Genomic DNA, 27,181 nt, shown 5'->3' on the forward strand with positions numbered 1-27,181 from the left:
CAATTACAAAACAAATGCCAAAAAAGCAATGAAGAGGTATTCTGTATTACTGAACTAGAAAAAATGAGTAAGATGAACCTATCAATTTTCTCAAAATGTAATCATAGGTTTAATTAACTACAAAGTCTTTATTCCAAAAACTATTTGGAAATGTATGATAATACAACAGAATATTAAGAAAAACAGGGGCAACAAGAGGGCTCTCTAAAGTGTTAAAGTTTCCTATGATCCAGTAACAGTTAAAACTCCAATGATGACATTAAAATACAATAAGAGAGTAATGCTCACTGTTTATTTGCTTGAATTTTAAATAAGAAAAGGCAGGCAAGAAAATAAAGGTAGGATAATATGAAGGAGCCAGATGCCAAGGTTTTTAAGAACCCCAGTAGACACTCATAAATAATTCAGGATAATGTAAAAATTATAAAATAATAGGAAAAAATCAGAAATGATCTTAAAAAGAAAACCAACTCAACATTTTCAGTGACCACTTTCTACAACTTATGCAGTATTCCCTTCCTTAGGAAGATCTGAGACCCCTGGCCATATTTTACAGAAGACAAAATTGGGAGTTCAGATATACTAGGAAGCTACTATTCTTTTTATTATGCCACACTATCCGTCCAAATAAATTCATGATATCTTAATCAGTTCTAGCCAATAAATTAAAACATTTGTCAGTCTTGGAGTACATTTTTTTTCCTAAAAATTTTATCAGGTTCAGAAGAATATTTTAAAACTGACATATAATTGAAAGGACACTGAAGATTTGATTTTATTTATTTTTTGACACTGAAAATTTTATATGAAGACAAGCAAACCATTAGACCACCTAAAATTATAGAACTTACAATTTTCTTTGTTAATTAAAATCAGAATTGGTCTAAATACTCGTAAAAAAGCTTAAAATCATATTAAAGATACACAAAATAACCAATAATTTAGTGTTTATGTAAAAAAGAAATGTGGTACTAAGGTTAAAGCCAGTCATTTATTTTAGTTATAGAACTACTTTGTTTCCGGGGCATCTGGGGCACTCAGTGGGTTAAGTGTCTGCCCTCAGCTCAGGTCATGACCCTGGGGTCCTGGGACAGAGCCCCCATTGGGCTCCCTGCTCAATGCCCTCTGCCTCTCCTTGTCCCTCTGCCTCTCCCCCTGGATTGTGAGCTCACTCTCTCTCAAATAAATAAATAAATAAAAATCTTTTAAAAAAAGAACTACTTTGTGTTTATCAGATAAAACTTGGAGATAAGCACAATTAACAATTCGTGAAAGTGTGTGAACTCTAGCATTCTAAGAGTTTTGACAGTCCAGTGCTGTTTCCATCATTTTGCAGTAATAACAACAGCAAGAGAACATTTCACACTGGTCACTTCATTGGCTAAAACCACCAATCAAAATTGACCATGGGAGATTTAGTTTTGAAAATTGTCTCAATTTTTAATATCAATTTCAAATTAGTCGTACTGACTTTATTCGCAAAAAAAAAAAAAAAAAAAGAACACCCCATCCTATTTGCATGTGTTATGTTTTACTGCCTCAACAGGATAGGAGACATTATTTAAGGATATTACTCCAACAATTTGAAAGAGATCCAATAACTTCGCTGAATTGAATTTAATTGAGGACTCCTTTTTCCCTGGGTGGACAAATCCTGGTAGTTTTTCTTCAGAACAGAGCTTTTAAGTGAGGGTGGGGGAGTTGGAGATTAAAGGAATAGGAGTATCTTTAATTTTGTAATCCTGATTTAATGAAATACCTTTTAACAATTTTACCAAGGTCTCAGGGATTCAGAATATGACGGCCACCTGTCATCAGAGACTTATTTGAACCCAAACAATTTTACATCACAAAACATCATGATTCTGATTTCTGAAATAAGAATATGAAATTATTCTCTGACTCCACCTGATTAGCATTTTGCCATTCACAACTGTAATAATGAAAGAGCATATTCTCCTACATCTCTTGGTGAGATATAAAGCGAAAGTTCTAATCTAAGCTGTACTTATCTTAAGTAACAGTTATGAATTATGTATCCAGCTCTTCTTTTCTATTTTGAACCAGAAAACAGCTTTAGCACAGAAAACTGATTCATAGCAATTTCTTCAACATCTGGCACAATTTTTAAATATTGTGAAAATAGCATTTATACAATGACTCAGCCCCTACTGCTTTACTGATGATTGTTTTCCAAAATTTTCGGAGGACTGATGTGCTAAAAAAGACATGGGGTATCTTGATTCAATGAAAATCCAAAGCTTGGGAGTCAGAGAAGCTTACGGCATCTCCTAGTTCCATCCTTGGTCTGCAAGCATAGAAAGGTAGAGGCCAGGCGGAGTGAACACTAGAACACTGCTCCTCTACATACAAGACCCAGGCTCTTTCCAGAAGGTCATTAACATCCCATCTCCCTAATATGAAATAAGGATGAGGCTTCAGAGAATGTTAGAGACTCAAAGCAGGTTTCATAGAACCTGGTCTGGGTGTCCAATTGGTCATTAAAATCTTAAGTGAGATAAATTTTGCATGATTTGGGATAATGGCAAAAATGAAAAATTTATCATGCAGCTACCATCACAATTCAATCTCACATTTTCCGTTTGGCTCCATTTTTTTTTTTTCTCATGCACCACACACACACAGGTAAAATAAATAAATAAACAAACATTGGCCATTTTAAGAAATCTCTAAAACATGATGTTTTCAAAGATGTATTCATAGGAACTGGAAATTAATAGCAAGCTATTCATTTATTCATCCCTAAGGGTGCCTCCTTTCAGTTCGACTGAGGAAAATAGGTTCAGTTTTCCTTTATATAATATAAATAACATTGGAGTAAGATTGCATCTGTCATAGATGAAAATACCATATTTATGTCTTCTTATAATCCATTCATTGCTTTATGGACCCAAAGTCCTCCAGGGAGTGTCACAAATCCACATAATGTTCCTGAGTGTTACGTTTTGCATTTGGATCTATGATTTAGCTGACAGATGTGAATAAACACTTGGAGTCAGGGAACTCTGATAACTGCACATGTGTAGACAGCAAAGAGTGCAAATTCCTTTAAGGTCACAGTAGCTTTTCCTTAAAACTCTCTTCGATGATCTCTTCTTTGCTGATGCCGAAATAACCTTCTGCCAAGGGATCTACATATATTTCCTCAAGTTTCTGCTCTGCCGTGTTTTGTTCGTTTTCCATCAAATTTTTAATACGTTAATTGAGAATGTTCTCATTCTCACAGAGTCAAACCTTTAAATGTCACAATTTTGAGACATACTATCTAACAACCATGAAAAGAAAATTCCAGTTTTTCTCTGATTGTTTTGGAGAAACCTGAAGCATCGTACAGTAACACTGTCACGAAGATAAGCTTATGTAGGGCGCCTGGGTGGCTCCATTGGTTAAGTGTCTGCCTTCAGCTCAGGTCATGATCCCAGGGCTTTGGGATCCAGCCCCACAGCGGGGAGTCCACTTCCCCCTCTCCCTCAATCCCTGCCCCAGACCCTGCTTGTGTGATCAAATACCCTCTCTCTCAAATATTTTTTTAAAGCAAAGCTTATTTAAGGATTTTTAAAAAGTTAAAATATCTCATGGGCAACTGGAAAAAATTAACAATAAGAGGACACTTTGCATACATCTTTCTATTTAACATTGTTCAGTGTTTTGTTTTTTTTTTTTTAATAATCTCTGACCCATCAATAACAAGGTCGCCTACAGCTCAGAAGTTCAAGTAACATGCCTACCTCTTGCTTTTTCTTTTCTCGAACTCAAACCTGATCTCTCCTCCAGGCCACTGCGTCTCTTGCAGCGCTCTCACTCTGGGGACCCTCCCTTCTCTCATGTCCAACATATTACAAAACAGGATGTTGTTGGCATTTTCCCTCCATTTTTACATTTTTCTTTTGACGTCTGTGACATATAACCAGCTCACCCTCCTCTACAATTTTTCCACCATTCAATTCAACTAATTTCCAGGTCACTTCTTCACATTCCTCCAGCATTTTGAAGCCTGTCTTACTATCTGCCAGCCAACAAAACGCATCCTGCTATCCTGTAAAGTACAGACCACATCTTATGTAGAAAATATTTTAATACCTCAGCCTCACAGTTTGGTGATTTGCTCACCAATTAGCACAGGACATCATTTCACCTAGTATATTTTCTCTTTGCCTCTGAAACATTTGCAAGTCAATCTCATGCATTATGACCACTTACTTCCAAACACTTAAGTATTCATCTCCTAAAAGCAAAAGCCTTCTCTTACACGGCCACACTACAGTAATCCAATTTAGTAACTTTAGCAGTGACAAAACATAATTATCTAATATACAGTCCATTTTAAAACATTTCTAATTGTCCCAATTCTGTCCTTCAGAGCAATATTGCTGTCGTCCAAAGTCTAATCTGGGACCATAAATTGCATTTAGCTGCTATGATTTTCAAACACCCTCATGTTACGGGCTGAATTATGTCAGCCCCAGATTCTCATATTGAAGTCCTAACTCCCAGTACCTCAGAGTGTGGCTGTACTTGAAGGGGCGGTTTTTAAAGAGGTAAGTAAGTTAAAATGAAGTTATGGGAGTGGGTGGTATAACTGGTATAACTGGTGTCCTTATAAGAAGAGATTAGGACACAGACACACAGAGCAAAGGGCATGTGAAGACCGAGAGAAATGATGGTCCTCTGCAAGCCAGAGAGAAGCCCCCAGAAGAAACCCACCCCATTGATACCTTGATTGGCACTTGGAGCCCCTGGAATTGTAAGAAGAGTAATTGTTGCTGCTTAAGCCTCCCCCCCTCCCCCGCCCCCCGTCCATGGTACTGGCAGCTGCAGTCAATGTATCTTCCCTGGTGAAGGGACATCCATGTACTGTTTCCTCAAAGAAGAAGTTGAAATTCAACGTCCCACGGTCCTCTGAGGCCAACCCGCAGGTGCATCACGAGGGCGCCCCGGCGAGGTGCAGGCCGCAGACCAGCCGAAGGTCCAGCTTCAGCGACAGCTCTGATAGGGGGGCTTCGGGGTAGGACACTCTGCAGTTTGGAGCATCCTCCGAGGAGCCTAGTCCCGAGCTTTGGTCTGTGCTTAACAAGTGAGTATGCTCCTGCTGTATACCCGATGAAGCCCTCTGCTGAACCCAGCCAGAATCCGCTCCCCTTGCTCAACGTGGAAACACTCTAAGATCGTGTCAGCCTGCTTCCAAAACTTTCTCCAGCAAGTCTCTGTGGCTCAGAAAAAGAGAAAGCAGATGATTAGGGTGATTTACATAAATTCAGTATGTTAATGATTCATTCTTATCGAGGTAGTAAAGCAAAGCTAAGAAAACCCACCTGACAAAATATCCTAGCAACATTCTTCCATTTTTTTTTTTTAGCTTAATAAAATAACTCTAACCCAAGAGGAAATGTAATTAAGAAAGAAAATACGTTCCCCTGTCATCTTCTCACCACGACAAGGGTCCCACCGCTTGCTTCGGGGGCGTCAGTCCTGTGTATTGCGGTGTCCCTCCCGTCACAGGATCGGAGCACCTGACAGCTGGCTTCTTACTGGCGTCCACCCAGGGTCCCAAAGGAAACAGGTGGCCCAGTGAGATCGAGTAACTTCGGGAGAGTTCCATAAAGGGACGGTTGGAGAAGCTGTGGGCTGGGCGTGGACAGCACCCTGGGGTACTGGCCGGGTGGACGCCTGGGCACAGGCCCACGAAGCCCCAGCAGGCCAGGGCCTGCAGCTGAGAGCACGAAGGATCTGGAAGGCGAACGTAATACATGCATCAGCACCCAGCAGAGCGCATACATTTTCTAAAGAGGACTTATCTTGGTTTGCTTAATTACTCTTCTATTATAGAGCTTTTATATTGTTTTTCCATTAAAAAGAAAGGAGCAACGTTTTATGAACGTCTCATTATATATTACATTTCTTTTGAATAATTCATAAGAAATGACACCAAAAATTGTATGATTGTTTCTCAGGAAAAGAACAGTTTAACGGGAGGAGGATCAGTTGTCCTAATTTGTGTTTTTATATCATGTTTAAAGTGGTTAAACTGTATCTCATTAAAAATGATGTTAAATTTGTGTATGGGAGAATGCTTTCAGAATTCTTAGAATAAGAGAACCTGGGGGGCTCAGTGGTTGAGCGTCTGCCTTGGGCCAAGGGCGTGACCCCGGGGTCCTGGGATTGAATCCTGCATCAGATTTCTGTTTGCTCGCCCCCCTCTTTTTTTTCTTTTTTTCTTTTCTTCTCTTCTTCCTCTTTTTTCCCTTCCTTTTTTTTCTTTTTCTTTTCTTCTTTCTCTTCTCTCTTTTTCTCCTTTTCGCAATGCAACTTGTTTTTGGCTACTCTGCACTGAGCAAAATGACTAGAAGGAAAACCTCACCTCAAAAGAAAGAATCAGAAACAGTCCTCTCGCCCACAGAGTTACAAAATCTGGATTACAATTCAATGTCAGAGAGCCAATTCAGAAGCACTATCATACAGCTACTGGTGGCTCTAGAAAAAAGCATAAAGGGCTCAAGAGACTTCATGACTGCAGAATTTAGATCTAATCAGGCAGAAATTAAAAATCAATTAAATGAGATGCAATCCAAACTAGAGGTCCTAACTACGAGGGTTAACGAAGTGGAAGAACGAGTGAGTGACACAGAAGACAAGTTGATGGCAAAGAGGGAAACTGAGGAAAAAGAGAATTAAAAGATCATGAGGATAGATTAAGGGAAATAAGTGACAGCCTGAGGATGAATCCTGCATCGGGCTCCCCACGGGGGGCCTGCTCCTCCCTCGGCCTGTGTCTCTGCCTCTCTCTCTGTGTCTCTCATGAATAAGTAAATAAGTCTTAAAAAAACAAAACATATTTTGACACGGGAATCACATGCGCAATTGGAACAGGAAGAGAAGATACCTCCTTTAGGAGATGCGGACACTGAGCTTCGGGCCGTTGCCTACAGGCCGCGTGGCCAGTTACAAATGAACAGTGAGCAGAGGGAGCTAAGGTCTCAGGTGTAGGAGAGTTTCAAGGCTTCACTCATGGTAAAGGTGTACTTGTTCAAAACCCACGTGACTTCGAGTCCATAGAGCAGAGGAGCAGGGCCGAGGGAGGCAGCAGCCAGCACCTTCCATCCCACAGCTGACTGGAAGCTGCGTGTGTTCCATGGTCCATTGGTCTGATCTTAGCCAGGGGCTCTCACCTACTTTCAAGGATGGTTGGGAAATCAGCCTCTAGGTTTTATCAGGAAACGTTCTATTAATAAAGGAGGAGGGCAGAAAGGTCAAGGAGGACGGCTAGCAGTCACTTCCACGGTGTCACTGTGTGGCCGCCCACATGTCAACCTCCATCTCCGCCGTGCACATGAAGCACTCTCATGCCTTCTCCAAGGGAGAGAAGCCACAGTTGGAGCCAACAAGAAGTCCGTATGTCTGGGTGAAGCACAGTGCTTTCTGGCACAAGAAGTGATCCTGTGAATTATAAACTAAAAGACACACACTCTCCACACATGTACCTGCTATAGGATGTCAGGGTAGAAACAATATAACTACAACACAAACTCAAATCCAAAACAAGAAGGAAAAATATGTCCCAAATCCCACTAACTGTGAATTTTCAAGACTTCATGCTGTATGAGTTCCTTGGTTAGCCCAGTTTGCCACAGGTCCTAGAAATAACTCCTTTGTCCATTGTCCTTTGGAGTCCCTTCAAGTCTTCTTGTAGGTTTTTTTTCCCCCCTGTGGTCTCAAATGAAAGTGGGACTGAGGAATGTGTCCCTGTAGTCTTATAATGCTGGTGCAGACTTTGGGAAACAGGTTCAGCAACCATAGGCCAGATTTGTGTAGGCCAGACTTGTGGTGAGCAATGATTTCTTTTCATCACTTTGATTCTGGTCACCTCCATTTGAAGTCACCAAAATGAAAGGGATCTTCTCTAGCTGTAGCTTTTATGACCTTAGGCTTTCATTTATATACTAGTTTCTGGGCTCAGACTACTCTCTCAGCCATCTCGATTTAATGGCGTTTACCTTGAGGCCACCTGAAACAGTTGCCTGGATGGGAGGAGAGTATCTTTAACCTGCCCTTGGATGCCAGCTGCTCTAATTTTCTGACAAAGAATATTTAATATGGCAATTTTTCTAGAAAGGCTCCCAGCAACCATCCTCTCTTCTGCTATTTGGGGTTCGGACATAGTTGGCTTTTCTAATGTAAGGTCCAAGTTACTGAACTCAAAGTTGATTTTAGATTAACCTTCTTTTGAGAGAGAGAGAGAGAGAGAGAGAGAGAGAGGAGGGGAAGAGGGAGACAGAGAATCTTAAGTGCAGAGCCTGACGCAGGGCTCAATCTCATAACTCTGAGATCATGACCTGAGACGAAATCAAGGGTCAGGCACTTTAACCCATGGAGCCACCCAGGTGGCTTTTTTATTTTCTTTTGTAATATAAGACATCTGTTTTGGTTACACTCTTAGTGTTTTAACACGGATTTATCATACACAGACACTAACATTTCTTCTTTTTAATCTATTTGATATTTTACCACCCTTTTCTTTCCAATAAATTCACCCTTTGACAGTTAAGTTGCCCAAAAAAGCTGGTAGGTGGTAGGAGTGAACCAAAATTAAGCTTCCAATCAGTCTGTTCTCTCAACTTGAGATGCCCTATTTAATCTAATCCAACACAATCTTGACTTTGAAAGATCATTTCTGTGGCCTCTTGAGCGACATCGACACTGGTTTCATGACCAGAAACACCTTCCTGTGAAAAAATATCCTATCTTTATATGTTACGATCAGTACTTATTTTTATTAATAGAGCAGAGAGTACTCCATTAGAATGGTTTTGTTACCTTCCATTTCTGCTTGCCACTTGGTTAATTGACTAAATCCATTTCTCTCCTAGTTACTAAAAGCAGAAATCATCTGCTAAGTACACCAACACTTTTACTTTTTCTAGCCCCTGATGCAGGAGCTGCAGTTCTAGGAAAGATGTGCCCCACCTCTAAAATTATTACAGGCAACTGTTTACAAAATGTTTTGTCCCAGTATGACAAGAGTCACCAGCTTTCTGGACTATAATATGTGTCCCCCTTGCCTTCCACCACCTGCTGGCAAAGCCACTAGGTTTTATTGGGTTGATACCCTACTTTCAGATACTCATCTTTACATTAGGATACTGGCTACATTGTTGTAACAAAGAGACAACAAAATACATGATTGATATGATATAGATTTAAAATACATCATTTAAATAACACAGAAGGACCTATTTTTTTCTCATTCAGCTGTAACAGAAGAAAGTGATCCAGGGCGGAAGACTGACCCTGCCATTCTCAATATATGGTTTTGATCTCAGATCCAAAGCAATTGAACCACTTACATCCATTTTTCTAGCTTGAAGAACAGGAAAAAAAAAAGGGGGAAGGTGGTTGGGGGAAGGGGAAAATAAGCACTTTCCTTTTGAAAGATGTGACTTCGATTGACTAATTCACTCAAGTTTACACTATTTTGGCCAGAAGTTAGTCATACTGCCGCACCTATCTAAAAGGGGAGCAAAAAAATTTTATTTGGCCAGGCAGCCATGTATGTGGTTAAAATTCAAAAAGTTTCATCAGGAAGAGAGAAAAAAAATGGTTAAGGCAGTAAAATGAGCACTACTGTGCTCAATCCACTAAACTGATCTTAAGACTTGACTTTTTAGAAATCTAAATTAAGGGAGAATTGAGTACCAAGGCTAAAAACAAAAACAAAAACAAAACAAAACAAAAAACAGTAGCTTCTGGGATGCAGAGTGTGAGAAAATATTTACTTCTAAATTTTTACTTAGGTGAGAATAGATGTGAACTAAGATACTAAGTTATATAGATCTGGAGGAGATTTTCAGAAACCAACTTGCCTTCAATTTGGACCATCTCTAAAGCATCCTGGGAAAATGTTAGCCCAATTCAGCCTTCTAAGGTATCTGAAGAAGGAAATCTCTACCTTGCTTTGGCAATATTTTCTACCATTTCATCTTGAGAGAGAAGGACCATGAGATCCCTTTCCTCATCTCCAAATCCACATTTTTCCACGGTAGAGTGTAGTGTGGTGTAAAGATGGTGGACACAGAGCCAATCTGCAGGGATTCAAATCTAGGGAACTGCCACTCTGCCATGTACCAAGTTAGTGAGACTAGAGCAATACTCAATCTTTCCAAATCTCAGTTCCCTAAACTATAAAAAGAGAATCATGTTTGAACCCACTTGATAAAGGTGTTGAGAAAATTATGTGGCTTAAAAATGTGTAGAGTGTTGGGGCGTCTGGGTGGCTCAGTGGTTGAGCGTCTGCCTTCAGCTCAGGTTGTGATCCTGGGGTCCTGGATCAAGTCCCCTATCAGGCTCCCCACAGGGAGCCTGCTTCTCCCTCTGCCTGTGTCTCTCTCTGCCTCTCTCTCTGGGTCTCTCATGAATAAATAAAATCTTTAAAAAAATGTATAAAGTGTTTAGAGCAATGGCTGGTATTTGGTCAATTCTCAATGAGTAATAGCTATTATAATCTCCTTGTAATTTTTCTCAGGTCAGAAGATGCTCCCATAGAAATAATACTGTGACCTTTACAAAAGCTATTAAATTACATTAATAACTAAAATTAATCAGACAACATGAACCTACACTATTTTATATTATTAAAAAGTGTGTTATACTGATACAAATTAATAGCATAAATAAGACAAAATTTTAGACTACTTAGGAGTGAAAGCCCAACAAATCTTTTCAAGTACCACCTTAACAGGAGGTTCTGCATTAGACATAAAACTATACTAATTATAAAATAATTCTCTTCTGTTTGTTAAAGCACTTAAACAGTCTCTAAAATTACATCTCGGCTCCAACTTCCAGTGTTCTTGTTCTTGCAGACTATTACAGAATGAAAGCAATAAAATGGAATACTCTTTTTTTCCTGATTATAATAACAGTATAATTGAAAGATCAAAAAATATAGAAAGTATAAGAAAGAAAAATTATCTGAATTACCTGAAATTCCTCCAATATAAAATAACTACTACCTACTATTTGGTGAATATTTTCTAGACATTTTTTTTGTTAGGTACTATCAGTTAAAAAAAATTAAGCCTTTCTGGTAATGATGGGAAATCCTTCCTACAGATAAAAATTATAAAATATGAACAAAATTATTTAAAAAATAACTACTTGCAGGCACTGGTAAATTATGAAGTCATGCAAAAATCTTGGAAATAGCTTCCTTTCAAAGATGACTGCTGTACGGGGTAAGGATTGTGAGTTTGTGGTTTTCTTATCTTGAGTACTCCACAAGCTACCCCACGTCTTCAAACCAGGTGAAGAACTACAGTCTTAGCAGCTCAAGGCAGCAGATATTTATTTCCCCCTTGATATTTAAGAGGGAAACCCTGTAAACAAAATAGCCACAGAAGAACTGATATTTAAACATCTAAATACAAATACTGCTCAAAATCTTGGCTGTCTATAAACTGCCCATGAGCATGGAAGCCCCCCTGAAAGAAAAGAAAGAAAGAAGCAGAAACTAAAAGGGGATCTACTCTACGTTTGAAAGAGAAACCAACTCCTGGTGAGATTTGTGAGTCTTCTCACTCTTGACCGAATGCAGTCCCCAGCCTACTTAGGGCTGGAAAAGAGACTGAGAAATTTACACTTACCACTGGGCCTAGAAACACATTCAGAGGACATGAAAACCTCTATCCACGCAAAGATTTGTAAACAAATGTATCTTGGAGCTTTATTCACAAGACCCCAAAGGGCAGTCCCGGTGGCTAGCGGTTTAGCGCTGCCTTCAGCCCAGGGTGTGATCCTGGAGACCCGGGATCAAGTCCCGCATCGGGCTCCCTGCATGGAGCCTGCTTCTCCCTCTGCCTGTGTCTCTGCCTCTCTCTCTCTCTCTCTCTGTGTGTCTCTCATGAATAAATAAATAAAGTATTAAAAAAAATAAGACCCCACAAACTAGAATCAACTCAAATGTCTAACAAGCAAAACAAATTATATATGTATTATGTATTTAAAAATGAGCACTGTTCAGGAATAAAGAGGGAAAAATATGAAGATACAGAACACGGGTGAAAGTCTACAACATTATGCTAAGTGTAAAAAGCCAGACACAAAGACTACATACTGAATGATTCCATTTATAAGAAATCCTAGAAAAGGCAAAACTGCAGAAACAGAATGCAGGCCAGTGGGTGCCTGGGGCTGGGAATGGGGGATTGTGATCAACTTCACAGTGAGCCATAATGGATTTCTCAGACGTCAGAAATGTCTCATATTTTGGTGTGATGGCTGTTTCAACATCCTGTTCATTTGCCCAAACTTATCAAACTATATGTTTAAAATGGGTACATTTTTATTGTATGAAAATTATGTCTCAATAAAGCAGTGACAATAACAATACTCCCCCATCTTACATTTTACATGCCAGCCCCCTCCCCAATAACTTTTAACACAATATATTGATCAAAATGGTCCTCTGAAAAACAGTGGTGCTTGGCTTCTCCCTAACCTTTGGGCACCCAAGGATTTGAGCTAATAAAGCCTCAGAAAAAGACTGAGACTAACCACTGCTTTAGCTGCATGAAACAAATTTTGATAAACTAAAATTTTTTTTTATTTAGATCGAAATATTTTTAATATCTGTTATGATTTCTTCTTATATTTAGAGGGTTTTCAGGTATTTTTCTATCATAGACTTCTAATTTAGTTCTGTTTTGTCAAAAAAATAGTCTTTATGACTTCCAATCCTTTTAAATTCGTTCAGACTTGCTTTTTATACCAGCATAAATATAGCTTAGCGAGTGCTACATTTGAGCTTATAAAGAATGAGTATTCTGCTATTGTTGGTTGGAGTATTCTATAAACGTCAATTATCTCAAGTTGGTTGACAGTGTTATTTAAGCCTTCTACATCCTTATGGATTTACAACTTGTTGCCCTTCTTCCATTTCTTCATTTACCTGAATTCTACTGCTCATCAAGTCTCCAGACTATAGCAATTAACCATACTGTATGTTAATTCTTTATACCTGCTTGATTTCCCCACTATACTTGGACAACTAATGGACAAGAATAATGCCTTTTAATCTTCATCACTTCAGTGCTAGTATATTGCCTGATGCCCAGCCTCTTCAGATGCCTTCGTTCTTGGCACTCACCTTGGACCTCTGGGACCCGCACTGTGAGCAGGGGCTATCTAGCTCCAACCCCAAGCCATCTTTTCCAGGAATCCTGGGTGGAGCCGACACAATCACAAAGACCATTATCTGAGCCTATTTCATTCATCCTCATTCTCTCATTTCGCAGGAGCATTTCTGAGTCTTTTCCAGACAAATAGTTTTCACCTTCACAGGACATAATGGGATGAAATTGGAGTTGGGCAGGTCATGGAGCATGGGGGACAGCCATTTTCCAAATCTTGGCTTTAATAATAAAAACCAACTGCACTGGAAAAAAAAAGTTTAGAAGTTGTCTACAAGTGTTTGATAAATGCATACTCAAATGATCTACCAATTAAATAATTATGGAAACCCTTGTCATTAGTAGACTATAAATCAGAATGCTATGGACTGAATTGTGTCCCCCTCCAATCATATGTTGAAGCCCAAACCTCAATGTGATCGTATTTGGACACAGTGCTCTCCGTAGGTAAAGTTAAGTGAAGTCCTAAGGGTAGGATGTTAATTCAGTAGAATTGGTGGTTTTATAAGAAGAGGAAGAGATTTCTTTCTCTCTGTCTCATCCTTTCACTGTCCATGCACATGTAGTAATGGAAGGTTATGTGAGCACATAGTGAGAAGGTGGCCATCTGCAAGTCAGGAAGAAAGTCTTTATCAAAAACAGTCCAGGCTGGCAGCCTGCTTTTGGACCTCCAGCCTCTAGAACTGCGAGAAATAAACTTTTGTTGTTTAAATCATCCAGTCTAGGGGCACCTGGGTGGCTCAGTGGTTGAGCATCTGCCTTTGGTGCAGGTCATGATCCCGGGGTCCTGGGATCAAGTCCCACATCAGGCTCCCCTTAGGGAGCCTGCTTCTCCCTCTGCCTATGTCTCTGCCTCTCTCTCTGTATCTCTCATGAATAAATAAATAAAATCCTTAAAAACAGCAACAACAACAAATCATCCAGGCTATGATATGTTGTTATGGGAGCCCAAGCTGACTAAGGTTATACCGCAAATATCTTGAGCAAAACTTACTCACTTAATATGTACTGTCAAAAAAAATTTTTTACAACCTTCTGATATACAATCTTGAGAAACTGTTTTATGAATAAAAGACTTACAAAAACAAATTTGAATTAAAATACTTTCATAACATATTTTGTTAAAAATAAAAAAGTTAAAGGTTAACCCCAAGAAAATGGATGGTTCTACAGTCGAGAGATGAAATAATATAGAATAATTAAGACACATAATTTCAAAGGAAACTAATATCTTACCAAGTATAACATCAATTTCTCTCCACTAACATATCACCAAAACACCAAAAAAGCTCAGAGATAATGTTATTTTTATTTATTGAATATACAAGGAAAAGCATGATTGAGATTGTCCTATAGATTAACTCCAGGAAAAATATACTTTAATCTCCCAGTCATATTTTATTTGAAGTATTATTGATATCTACATTATCATTTAATAAGCTTAAGAGACTAAACCACATGCCCTAATCTACTCTCTGCACAGCTAAGCAATAAATGCAATCTTGTACATATTACAGTAAATACCTTTCATAATGTAATGTTAGGGTCCTGTAGTTCAGTGGGAAGAAACTGCCACAACAGTGTAAAGTAAAAGGAGAAAATCAGAAAGACAGGATCATATTTTTCTCTCAAAAAGATGTCAGAAAGTGAAGACTTGCAGACTTCCCCCATTACCTGCCTATAGTATGCAATTTGGGTTCAAACGCAACACAGTCAATTCACTGGAGAGAGAGACAAAGTGAAAGAAAAAGAAAGATTCTAAATGGCCAATCTTCTCTTCAGTGAGCTACTTTTCAAAGGAGGGTGAATAACCAGTGTACTGGTACGTCTGGTATTTATCAAATACCTAAAGGGTTTTCTATTTTGAGAAGAGAAGATTTCATATGAAATTGTACGGAGCCAAATCCTACTCAGCAGTTTTATTTAACTCCTCAGTTTTTAAATAAACATGGTAATATGGATTATGAGACCTTATTCAAACTTCTATGTAGAATTAAATAAAATAATCAAAAACAGGGAAATGCTCAGATACAGCATTCGGCTTGGTTAAAGAATGTGACTGTGTTACATCAGATTAGCAAGGGAGGCTGAGGTCTGGCCAGCCCCTGACTTCCCTGGTCTTCCCCACAATGCACACAGTCCTGTTTGGGGAGCTGCTATTTATATTACCGCCTTGAGGACAATCTTCCAATTTAAAGGGAGGTGAATATAACTTTGGATATCCAGGTGTTCTGCTTCGCACTGGAAATGTACATAGGATTATTCATTTGCCAGTGTCAACTCACCTCTGACTGGAGATGAGCAGAAATGAAAATAAACAAAACCAGTGAATTTAATAGAAAGTCCGTTTAGGACATGAAGATCGAGACAGGAATTTCTTGTGAATGTTTGAGAGAGTCTATCCTTGTCAAGTGTTTGAGAAATTCTTCCCTCCTGTCTGTTCACTGGTAGCATAACTGGTCTCTTTTTAAAGCAATTGTGTAGTTTTGAGCACACATTATTTGCAATGCCCAGTAGCTGGCAATACCATAAATATACCTGTGAGGACGTAGACGTCCCAGTTATTGCCCTTAAAGAACCTTAAGCCTTACAAGGGAAGATAATATAATCATACTAATAACTTGGTGAAGTACTATGTGCTACATCTCGTAAGAGTGGCACCAGGAACACCGCTCCTTCTAGGTCTAAGGCCCCAGGGGTGTATTCAGCGCATCAGGAGGGCATAAATCCTAACTTTATTCCACTCCACAGTCTCAGAGGACAGGGCCAGAGATCTACTCCTGTTGAGATCTATGGCTTTTGCTACATGGACACCCCCCCCCCAAAAAAAAAAAAACCAAAACTTATTCCTGATGACACGAACTTCTATTTGGCTTGGTTAACCTGCTCTTACTTCCCTTAGGAAGGTAATTGAAGTCAAAGAAGTTGCATGTAGTGATTTGGAGGTTTGCAACTAGGAAATTCTTAGATTTAGGGGCATATGTAGCCTTTCATGTACAAAGTTCTCATTTTAACCTACCTCAGGCTACTCAGCTTTACTGATTTATAGTTAATTAGGATTGAGATTTTCATTGAAAATTTGAATACTTATATGCTTTTTTGTATGCATTTCAGATCATGTTGGCTGAAGCAAATAATTGTAACAGCACTCAAGAAATGAGTGAATACCACAGGGAAGAGCTTCAACCACCCCTGCCCCTGACAACCTGTAAGTAAATCCTGCTGTGCTCCCTGTTCACAGAAATATCTTTCTGACATCACTTGTGATAGCTGAAAGGTTTCTTTTCCTATCAGCTAACAAAATCCCTATACCATTTCCTCACTTCTTAACCATGTCTCAAAATCCCTAAGAAAGTTTCTGCTATTTGCTGTTAGACTTGAACACTAGAATTAAAGTTCTTTGTACCATACTGAGGCTTCATTATTATATGTGTGTACAAGTCCAATTGTGATAAATGAACATCATTTGGGCATAAGGTTGACAGAGGAAATCTGTATTAATTATGGCAAAGAAGGCATAATACATTGTCCTCAGAATGATTCAACGAAATTATACCATGGTGCATTCAAGGCATTTGATACAGAATTCTAGTAAAGAAAATTCTTCATACTTAAGGTAGGAAAAGTCTAAAAGATCTATTTGCATCTTTTAAATGTGTCAATGAGTAGCTGTAAGTGGGGTAAGATTTTCTTTGTTACTAAAGGTCAATTAATTAATTAGCTAATTAATTCAAGTCTAACCTACCTATACCTGTCCATGAATATTTTTTCTAAGCTATTTGATTTTTCCTGTCTCTTACTTTGCACCTTGCTGCTTATATGCTGTTTATGAAAACATTTTACATATTAAACTGTCTGAAGTGAAAATAGCGTCGTTGTAGTTAAATTCAGGTAGAACTATATGATTTTGCCTATTATTTCGGTCATCAAATCAGGATCTCATGGCAACAAAATGTTTAATCTGTGAACCTATAATTAGCTAGCACATTAATTTCTAAAAATGTACCATAATATTATATTCAGATTCACAAGGAAAGTTTTAAAATTATCTGGGTAAAGAAAACACGATAAGCTAGATATTTTGCCTTTTGGAAGGTAAAATTAATGAGACCCCGTAGAAGAAAACAGTTTTTCTGATATTCAAACTGATTTCTTGCCTCCTTTTGAAAGTTCATTTATTTTTAAGTTCAGTTGCATGCAGTGATACATTTCTGAATACTGACCACTTGAGAATTCACAATACAATATGCTTTAGCAGTACCATGTTATCTAAACACATTTTGTGTGATCTTCTGAAAAAAAAAAACCTTAATTTAAAATGTTTTCTTCTATTCACTTAACTCTTAATTTCTCGGTGAGAAGTTGCCTCTACAGATTTACCAAAATGGGCACCTAAATATCACTGAACATTAACTTAATATAGAGAATTTTCCACCTGAAGGGATGCCTTTCCTCACTAACTTGACACCTCACCTCTTAAGATTTATAGTTCTTGACTAAAACTGGAAGTAATTTATAGTTTCTGACTGAAAAAGAAATCTGAAGACTAAAGATCTATGGTTCAGCCTCACCTAACCGATGGCAATTGAATTATATGAGTGCCTGTTACTTTTCGCTGGTCAAAACACACCATAACAGCACACATGCACATGATATTTTAAATAAAAGTCTGAGTCCTGTGGTCATTTCCAAGGACTAAGCTGTATACCTGTGGGTAGCAGGTTTAAAGAAAGAAGATGGTAAATGACATTATAATGACAATTATATTTTTACAATTTTTTTTAACCGAGGAGTAAGTCTGACATTGAATATGCTACTTATAATTCTTTCTAACACAGTGGAGTTTCATGATATGCTATGGTGTTCTTTTTCTAGACTAGCAAGACGGCAGTTTGGCGATTTGTCTTCCTATCAACAAAACGAGAAGTCCATTTGGTCATTATATTTGAATCCTAAGAATTAGATTCCCTTAAATGTCACCAGGCACTATGGGGCACTGGGTGTCATTTTAGCACCTCAGACCTGATCCCTAATTCATGACTCAGGAACTACCTTCACCTCTCAGGACTAGAGGGAATTTTCTCCCAACAGTACCAGGAGTGCTGTTGTCACACTCTTGGGATTTTCAGTGGTCAAGGTGACTCATCTCTGGCTTTGTTGAGACCATTTCTGCAGAGCACATCTGCTGATCTCAAACTGCATTGCAAGAAACTTTTAGGATATCTACCATGTAGAGTGAAGAGACACCTGAAGCAAGTTGTGTTAGGTCTATTTTTGAGGACAGGGACTGTAATTTATATTGTTCCTTTCTTTAAAATGTTGGGATCTCTTGGTCAGTGAGTAATAAAATCCTACACAGCAAAGACAGTGGAAATTTTAGACGGTGGGTACTGTAAGAATTTTTTTTCTTTTTGAGCTACTACTTAGTACTTAACTTTTCCTGCCTTTCCTTCCCTTTTCTTTCTTTATTCCATGACATAATTTAAATACTAATATTGGGGCCAAAAGTAGGCAGTCCCAAGCTGGGCCGTTTTGGCATGAACAATATTTTGAGTTAAAAGCAATCAAAACCCAGCAAATTCAGGAAAAGCTCTTCATCTCTCCTTCAACTGCCTACCTGTACCAGGAAGAGAGCTATTAGCAGAGATTCCTCTTTACCAAATAATATTTATCTGCAGAATAGGTCAATTTTGTTTTCCAAACATCTCTCACCTGCAATAGTGTTTCTCCCCTTTGCAGAGTAAGACTCCTTCCCTTCTTCTTAGCTCACATAAACATCATGTCACCTCACAGTCTTCGGAATTTCTACGTCTGTGTGGATGCCCCATACCTACATGATTAAATATGTTTTTCTCCTATTAATCTGCCTCATGTCAATTTGATTCTTAGTCCAGCTAGAAGGACCTTGAAGAGCAGAGGAAATACTTTATTCCCAACAGTAGGTTCATTTTTCTGCCCTGATCATAGTTTCCTTTCTGCCATTACTTTGCATGTGTTTAGGAAAAATAGACTGAGGCGAGAGAAAGAATCCAGGATCTAGAGTCAGACTACCTGTGTACTAGTCTTCCTGAATCACTCTATACCTTCCCAAGCCCTATCACCTCATCCAAAAAGCAAGAATGTTGAAAGGTATGATCCCTAAGATCTCTCAATGTGCTAAAGTCTTTTGATTCTATAACCCAAGCATGGCTGTATTGTACGGATTGGCTTTGATCTAGAGAAATATCGAAAATTGTATACAATATAATTGTTTATTTTCTGGAAAATAAGTGAGATCTCATCCTTAGCATTGACCTCTCTACTGATAGAGATATCAATTGCATATTGATATTTATATGTCCTAAGATTAAAAAGGACAGTGTAGGTCCTAAATGGGGTCATTTAGATCAAGTTCCCAAACTGGGGCTTAAAACGCAATACAATCACACTTTGAATGTTCCTCAGCAAAGTAATCTTAAATCAATCAGTTCAGAATTATTTAATCATGCCAGGGAGCCTGCCACATGGGTCCTCTCTACCCACCCCCCCCCCCCACCACCCAAAGAAAGAGGAGGTAATCTAAGCGGTAAGATCCTCTGCTTTTTCCCTAAAGGAAAGGCACCTTACCTGAAACAGTCCTTTCCTTTGGCTAATTCTCTTGCCCCACTCGCCCATAAAATCCTTCCATTTTGTACAACTCTTTGGAGCCCCCTTACTTGCTAGATGGGATGCTGCCGGATTCACGAATTGTTTAATAAAGCCAATTAGATCTTTAAAATTTACTCAGTTGAATTTTTGTAATTTAACGGACTCAAGGTTATTTATGCTCTCGGTATACGTAGTGATTATGACCGGGGACTTTGGAGGCAGAAAATTTGGGCTCGAATTCTGAACTAGGTACTTATTACCTCTGAGATTATGCAACTATCGAAGCTTTTTTTGTCAATTAGGAGTAATTCTTACTCCATAGTCATTTTGCTGGATATTACATAAATACACGTAAAGCATCTAGCACAGTGTCTGGTATGAAATACAGGTTTAAAATGAGAATTATTATTTTTATTGATTTTACTTTATGAGGTTTTTAGTCCTTCCTGAGGGCAGAATTTGAAAATAGAAGTGTGAATATACAAGTGCTATATGATAAAGAAGGAATTCCATCAGAGGACAAAACAATTATAGAATATGAAAAAAATTAATCTGCTACAAAACATTCCCTAAATCCACAATCGCAAATGCCATGTTAACACTCCCTTCCAGCTTCCATGGTAGACATCACTAATCATCCTAAACCTAATGAGCTACGGTATGATCTCAGAATCCTAGAGTTTCAGATAGGCCGTAACAAAAACTAAAAATCTAAATAAGGAATGTACATAAACTGGGGATTAAAACCCACAAAATAAATTTAAAAGTTAAAATTAAGTCACAGGTACTATATTTGCCTGTCTTGCTTTATTATTTAATCTCTAGAATTCTTTCATCAGCAAATAACCCATGATTCATTGTAAAATCATTCTGACAATAACACTGTAAATCACACTACAGGGCATTCTGGGATGTATTTATCAATCCCCCCCCTCCAAAATTATTGGAAACCTATTTTGTACAAGCCACTGTGATTTTAAAAGTATAATGAAATTTCCAATATACTTCTTGGAAGGCACTTTTTTGGAATCCTCGACATGATTTTGTAGAAAGGAAGAAAAGAAGGAAGAAAAGCTTCCGAAGTGCTGACTGTATGTAGAAATACTTCCCAGAGAACTACAAAATCTAAGTCGACAACGCTGCACAGTAAGCCCAAAACATGTTTCAGCATCTCACTCTTATCTGAACAACCCAGGAGCAATGCTGACAATCTGGTGTGGTACTGAATGTTCTGTTGAAGGCAACTTTAGAAAGGTAAGGCACTATTAGAATAAAAAAAGTGTCATAATTGAAGGAAATGAAGGGTAATTTGAGGTATCACAGTTTGTGAGAAAAAAATATCTGAATCCAGTTTAACCTGTCTACCCTCTCTTTTGAAACAAAAATTACATCTTCTAAAACATCATTAATTTATCACCCTTGTTAATAAAGTTTCAATTTGCAGATAATGCTACACCTTGTATTTTACTTCCTAATACATGTGATATAAGTGAGTGAATAGCATATTTGGTATTTTGAAATATCTCTTAGTGGATTTAAAATAGATTATATTACAATTGATTAGATATAATTATCTAAAAAGACACTTGCCATTGTTTTTATATAATTACAAGTAGAAATTTACCAAATTTGAAATTATTTTAATAGTTAAAGAGTGATTATAATGTACTTTCTTTTCCAAAACTAATTGGAGGTTAACTATACAGCAAATCAAATCCTGATTTTTTGACAGTATATTTGATAAGGATATTTTTAATGAAGGTATTTTAGAATAGTGATCATGGGCTTGTCAGATTTTGATGGCAGCTGTAAAGTGATTGAAGCTGGTCAGGTGATGGAAAACGTGTGAATACGCCACCTCCATTTTGCTAGAGTTAGGTCAGAATTAGTTACAGTAATGAATGTCCTGGAGTGTAATTTCAAATGTAATGAATGATGTGTGAAGAAAAGAAAATGCTTCTTTTTTTTCAACTTTTTTTTTTTTAATGGAGCATCAATTAGATGCTAGAACTGTTCATTACTACATAGTTTAATTCTTTCAACAATTTCTTGTGGTTGGTACTATTGTGTGTATATTATAGCTTATGGGAACTCGAACAGAAAAACTTGGAAATTCACATGTTACAGACCTCATTTTCATAGGATTCTCTTCCTGATTCGCCATGTTCCTAATATCATGACTACTACTCTCCAGTTCCCCAAATACTTTCAGTGCTCTCTCATGGGTGTTATAGTTTCCCCTGCCTGGAATACCCTTCCCTTGGATAATAGTACAACAGATTCATTCCTAGATTTAAGAACTTATCCAAACTCTCATTTCCCCAGAGAGGACTCCTTTGACCATGCTATTTGCTTTTTTTTTTTTTTTTAAGATTTTATTTATTTATTCATGACACACACACACACACACACACACACACACACACAGAGGCAGAGACACAGGCAGAGGGAGAAGCAGGCTTCATTCAGGGAGCCTGACGTGGAACTCGATCCCAGGTCTCCAGGATCACGACCTGGACGGAAGGTGGTGCTAAACCACTGAGCCACCTGGTCTGCCCTGACCATGCTATTTGAATCAGTCCACCAGCCTCCTCCCTTTCATTGCAAAATACCTACGAATACTGCCTTTAGAGACATATCTTACTCCCTGTTATGGGCTTTACTGTGTCCCACCCCCCCAAATTCATATACTGAAGTCCTAACCCTGTGCCTCAAAATGTGACTATATTTGAGATAAGGCTCTTACAGCAGTAACTAAATTAAAATGAGGTCATATGGGTGGGCCCTAATTTAATATGACTAGTGTCTTCATGGAAAGAGAAAATTACCCACAGACATATAGAGGGGTGAGACCATGAGAAGACACCAGAAGAGCCCATCTTCAAGTCAAGGAGAGAGACCCTCAGAGAAAGCAACCCTGCCAACATCTTCATCTTGGACTCCTAGTGCCCAAAACTGTGAGGAAATAAATTTCTGTTGTTTAAGTCACATAGTCTGTGGTACTTTGTTATGGCAGCCCTAGAAAACTAATACACTATCATAATAATTGATTTATTTTTCTCTTGCCCTATTTCTAGAAAATAAAATTGCAGATGCAAAGACTCTTATTGAGAATAATACTCATTGCCTGGCAAAGTGACTGGCAAGGTCACCAGAACTTACTAAGTTCTCAATAAATTATCTCTAAATGAAAAAAAAAATGACATTTAGTAGATAGTAAAGACAGAATTTACATCCATATTTGCCTCAATCTGATTTTTTCCCTTTTCACCATAAACTAGGTTATACCAAAGCCTCTTAGAGAGAAGAAATGGGTTCAGACTCCAGTTATCCAAATGGAGGCATTACAATATAAGAATTAAGGATTTAGGGGGTATCTGGGTGGCTCAGTCAGTTAGGTATCTGACTCTTGATTTTGGCCCAGGTCATAAACCTCAGGGTCATGAGATTGAGCCCCATGTCAGGCTCTGTGCTCAGCACAGAATTGGCTTGACATTCTCTTTCTCTTTCTCCCTCTGCCCTCTGACACAAATGTGCATGCGTTATTTTTTTTTCTCTGTCTCTGTCTCTGTCTCTGTCTCTGTCTCTCTCTCTCTCTCTCCCTTTTTCTCTCTTGGTCAAACAAATAAAAAAATCTTAAAAAAAAATCAGGATTTAGGATAGGGACATTATCCCAAGGAAAAAGGGACCTACGGGTTCCTTGCTTGTGTAGTCTATGTGGAGGAAGACATGATGTTAAACTCCACAGTGATGGCTTTAGACTTAAGAGCATACAAAGGAATAAGGTGGAACAATTTAGGTACTCCCAAACATAGTTAATACAGTGCCAATAGCTTAGAAATAATTGAAATAAAGAAGAGCATCAATAGATCAGTGATGAGGAACTGGGAAAGAGAGAGGCAGTGGAAATGAGATACTGTCTGAAATAGTTAACTCAGGCCATTTCACCCAGAAAATATTCTGTAGCCTCCCAGGTTATTTGCTTCAAAAGCTCTCTGTGTCTATGTTTATTATGTTTCCTACCACATTGTAGTGGTACTATATGTTTAAATGTATTTCTATTACCAGAGTGCACTGTTCAGTTATCCTGTCTTCTTTATGTTTGCATTTCTAGCACTTAACAAAATACCTATCATACAGTAGATGTTCAACAAGTGTTCAGTAGAAACAAAAATGGATAAAAGGATAGCCAGTATATTTATAGGACATAAAGTAGCCAAAACAGATGGAACACCAAGTAGACCATCAGGGTAAATGTCAAAGAATGGATGAGATTGGTCCAAGTATCTGAAAATGGTAATGAATTAGCCAAAAGAGATCTACGGGGAAAACATTCTTGACAGAGGAAAACAGCTGGAGCAAAGTCTCTGAGAAAGAGTTTGCCTAGTATGTTCTAGAAACAAATAGTTTCGTGGAAAAAAAAAAAAAAAAGGAAATCATGTCTACATAGGCAATTTATCAGCTGTGAAGAAATATATTAATGTAGATGGTGTCTATCTATTTAGTGTTCTATCGCTAAATACCCATAACAACTTAGGCAAGTTAACTCTTCTTGGCTCCATTTTTTAATTAATTAATTAATTAATTAACCATTTAAAAAATTCAGTTATAATTAACATACAGTGTTATACTAGTTTCAGGTGTACACTAGAGTGACTCAACAATTCTATACATTAAGTGTACTCTTCACAATAAGTGCTCATCACAGTAAGTGTACTCTTAATCTCCTTCACCTATTTCACTCATCCCCCAGCCCACCTCCCTTCTAGCAACCACCAGTTTGTTCTCTATATCTAATAGTCTGGGTTTTTTAAAATAAATTTTCTCTTTTAAATGGGGATCTTGCAAACTTAAGTCCATTCTAGCATAAAAATTCTATGACTAAGTGTAATTTTGGCATTTCTTTTAGTCTAGCATTTTTCATATGCACCTACTGTAACAGAAATGAACCAAACAAAGTTGAAAATGAGTATAAACATTGACAAGAGAGGAAAGGAGTTAAACAGCAAGTTCTTTGCGAAAAGAACTACATTTCATCATTGAGCCCATAGATATAAGCCATGTTCTTTTTTCAATTCATAAAGACTGCATATGCTTCAAAATACCAAAGTCATGATAAACAAGGAAAGAATGAGAACGTGAAAGATTGTAGGAGAGCAGGAGACTTGATAAATGAAAAGCAGACCCTAGATTTGATCCTGGAATAGAAAAAGTGGTAAAATCCAAATAAAGTCCGTAATTGAGTTAATCATGCTGTGACTATGTTAATCTATTAGTTTTGATAAATGCACAATGGTTATGTAAGGTATTAACATTAGGGGAGACTGGATATGCAGGAACTCTCTGCTATATTTATAAGTCCTTTATTCTAACATTAATTTGAAGTGAAATGCTTCTTAAGAAGTGTATAGGGGAACATTGTCTCATGATTTATATTTTCCTTGAATCTCAATAGTCATTACTTATTTTCAGTTACTGGGAAAGAAGGGAAAATAAATAAAATAGGAATAGTTTCACTAAAATACAAAAAGAAGTATAATATTTTCTTTGAAATACAAGTTTTGTGCAAATAATTTAAATGGAATACTATCAATGAGCCCAAATGGAGGAAAAACACAAGCTATAAAATTACTGCCCAAATAAACACATACAGAGAAAATGCTTAACTGCAAAATGCAAACAATAAAATGCTAGCCTCTTTGAATGCTTGTAAATAAAATCTGGATGTGACTTCCTACAGAACTTTGTACATAATAGATGAAGAGTATGCATTTGTTTATTCAATGTAAAATCACAGCTCCATTCAGTTATGAAAACCTGCCTACGTTTTTAGTGAGCAGTTTTAATGACAATGTTTCTTGCATTGAGATATCCCCAACAATGTTTCTGACAGAACCTGGCATAATCTTGTCTCTTTTTGCCAAAACTCCTCCTTGCCAAGAACCCATGACTTGAAAAATTAAGTTGGCAATTCTTGTCGTTGACCTTGAGAGAATATTACAAGAATGAATCAAATGTTTGAATAATGCTCTGGGATCTCAGACAAAGGGGACTCTCACGGCAATGTAAGAAAAACAAGAATTTGTCTCTTTTGCCTTTTTCTTCTTGAAGCTGGTGATGATTATAATGACGAATGTATAAATCTGTCCCAAAGCTCTGTGTGACCATTTTTATGTCTCGGGAAACAATTGGCCTACCTCCAGTCAATATATCTTTTTCTCCAACAGTACACAACTTCTTGGCAGCAAATTGCAAGGAAATCACACATCACTAACTGGTCAGCCAGCAGGAGGCTGTACGTGCTATCACATTGGCAGGACGTTCCAAGCTTGGGACAGCAATACCGAATTTGAACCAAAGAATCTGCAATCTATCATACTTCTTGACTTGTGCCAGCGTACAATACTTGAGCTTAAGAGGCAAAGGCTACATGTAGATACTATCCAGAGTGATATAGTCAGGGCGTGGAGAACAGAAAGACAATTTAGAGTTGTCTTGTTAAAATAGCCCATCCGAGAAAACAGAAACAGGAAACAATTTTACCAGAAAAAAAAAAAAAAGTAAAATCTAGACCAACAGCTGAGCTTTCAAATAGAAGGCTTTTATAAGCAACGTTGCCATGAACAGCCATTCCGAGCAGCAGAGAGAAAAGAGCCTTTGGGATTTGAAAAGGATTATCTTGCTTCATAAAATGGAAATGTGAGGAACCCCAAAACACAAAGTGCACTGAGCAAAAGAGGGAAAAAGACATCATAGTTCTCTCCAATCCTCATTCAAACTTGAACTGTAATGTGAAAAGAGACAACAACACAGAATTTCCTGATGACGTGAAATGGCTCTATCGGGGATGTCTATATAATATTTCCAAGATGAAGTGTTTGTCTTTTTTAAAAATTGGATCCAAGTATTTTGAAAGATCTAAGCAACCTCGAGGAACGAAGGGATTCCCTCATACGTGCTTTGGTGGTCACTCTTAATTCTGCCTTTTGTAGACTGATAGTCACTGAAAAAGCTAAAATAATTTCTCAGGGATCTCTTACTTGATCATGTATATTGTTTCAATACAAAAACTAATTATAACAAAAACAAAAACTTAATTTGAAGTAAAAGTCAGGGTTCATTTGTTGTTTTCTTTTTTTTAACAGCAATGGCATTTTCTATTAAAGCAGAAGAACAATGACTAGTTTTAAGAATTGACTCTTCTCATGAGTAATATTTTATTCAGATGACTTCACTATAAACTTCATTCACAAAAAAGGATAGACGGCACTTCAGTCCAAGAAAATAAATTTTAAAAGTTCACTGAACTATGAATTATAAATTTGGGGTGCTATTTTCATTCTGAAAGTGAT

This window comes from Canis lupus, chromosome 14 (genome assembly GCF_011100685.1).
Source record: "Canis lupus familiaris isolate Mischka breed German Shepherd chromosome 14, alternate assembly UU_Cfam_GSD_1.0, whole genome shotgun sequence".
Classification (NCBI taxonomy): Eukaryota; Metazoa; Chordata; class Mammalia; order Carnivora; family Canidae; genus Canis; species Canis lupus.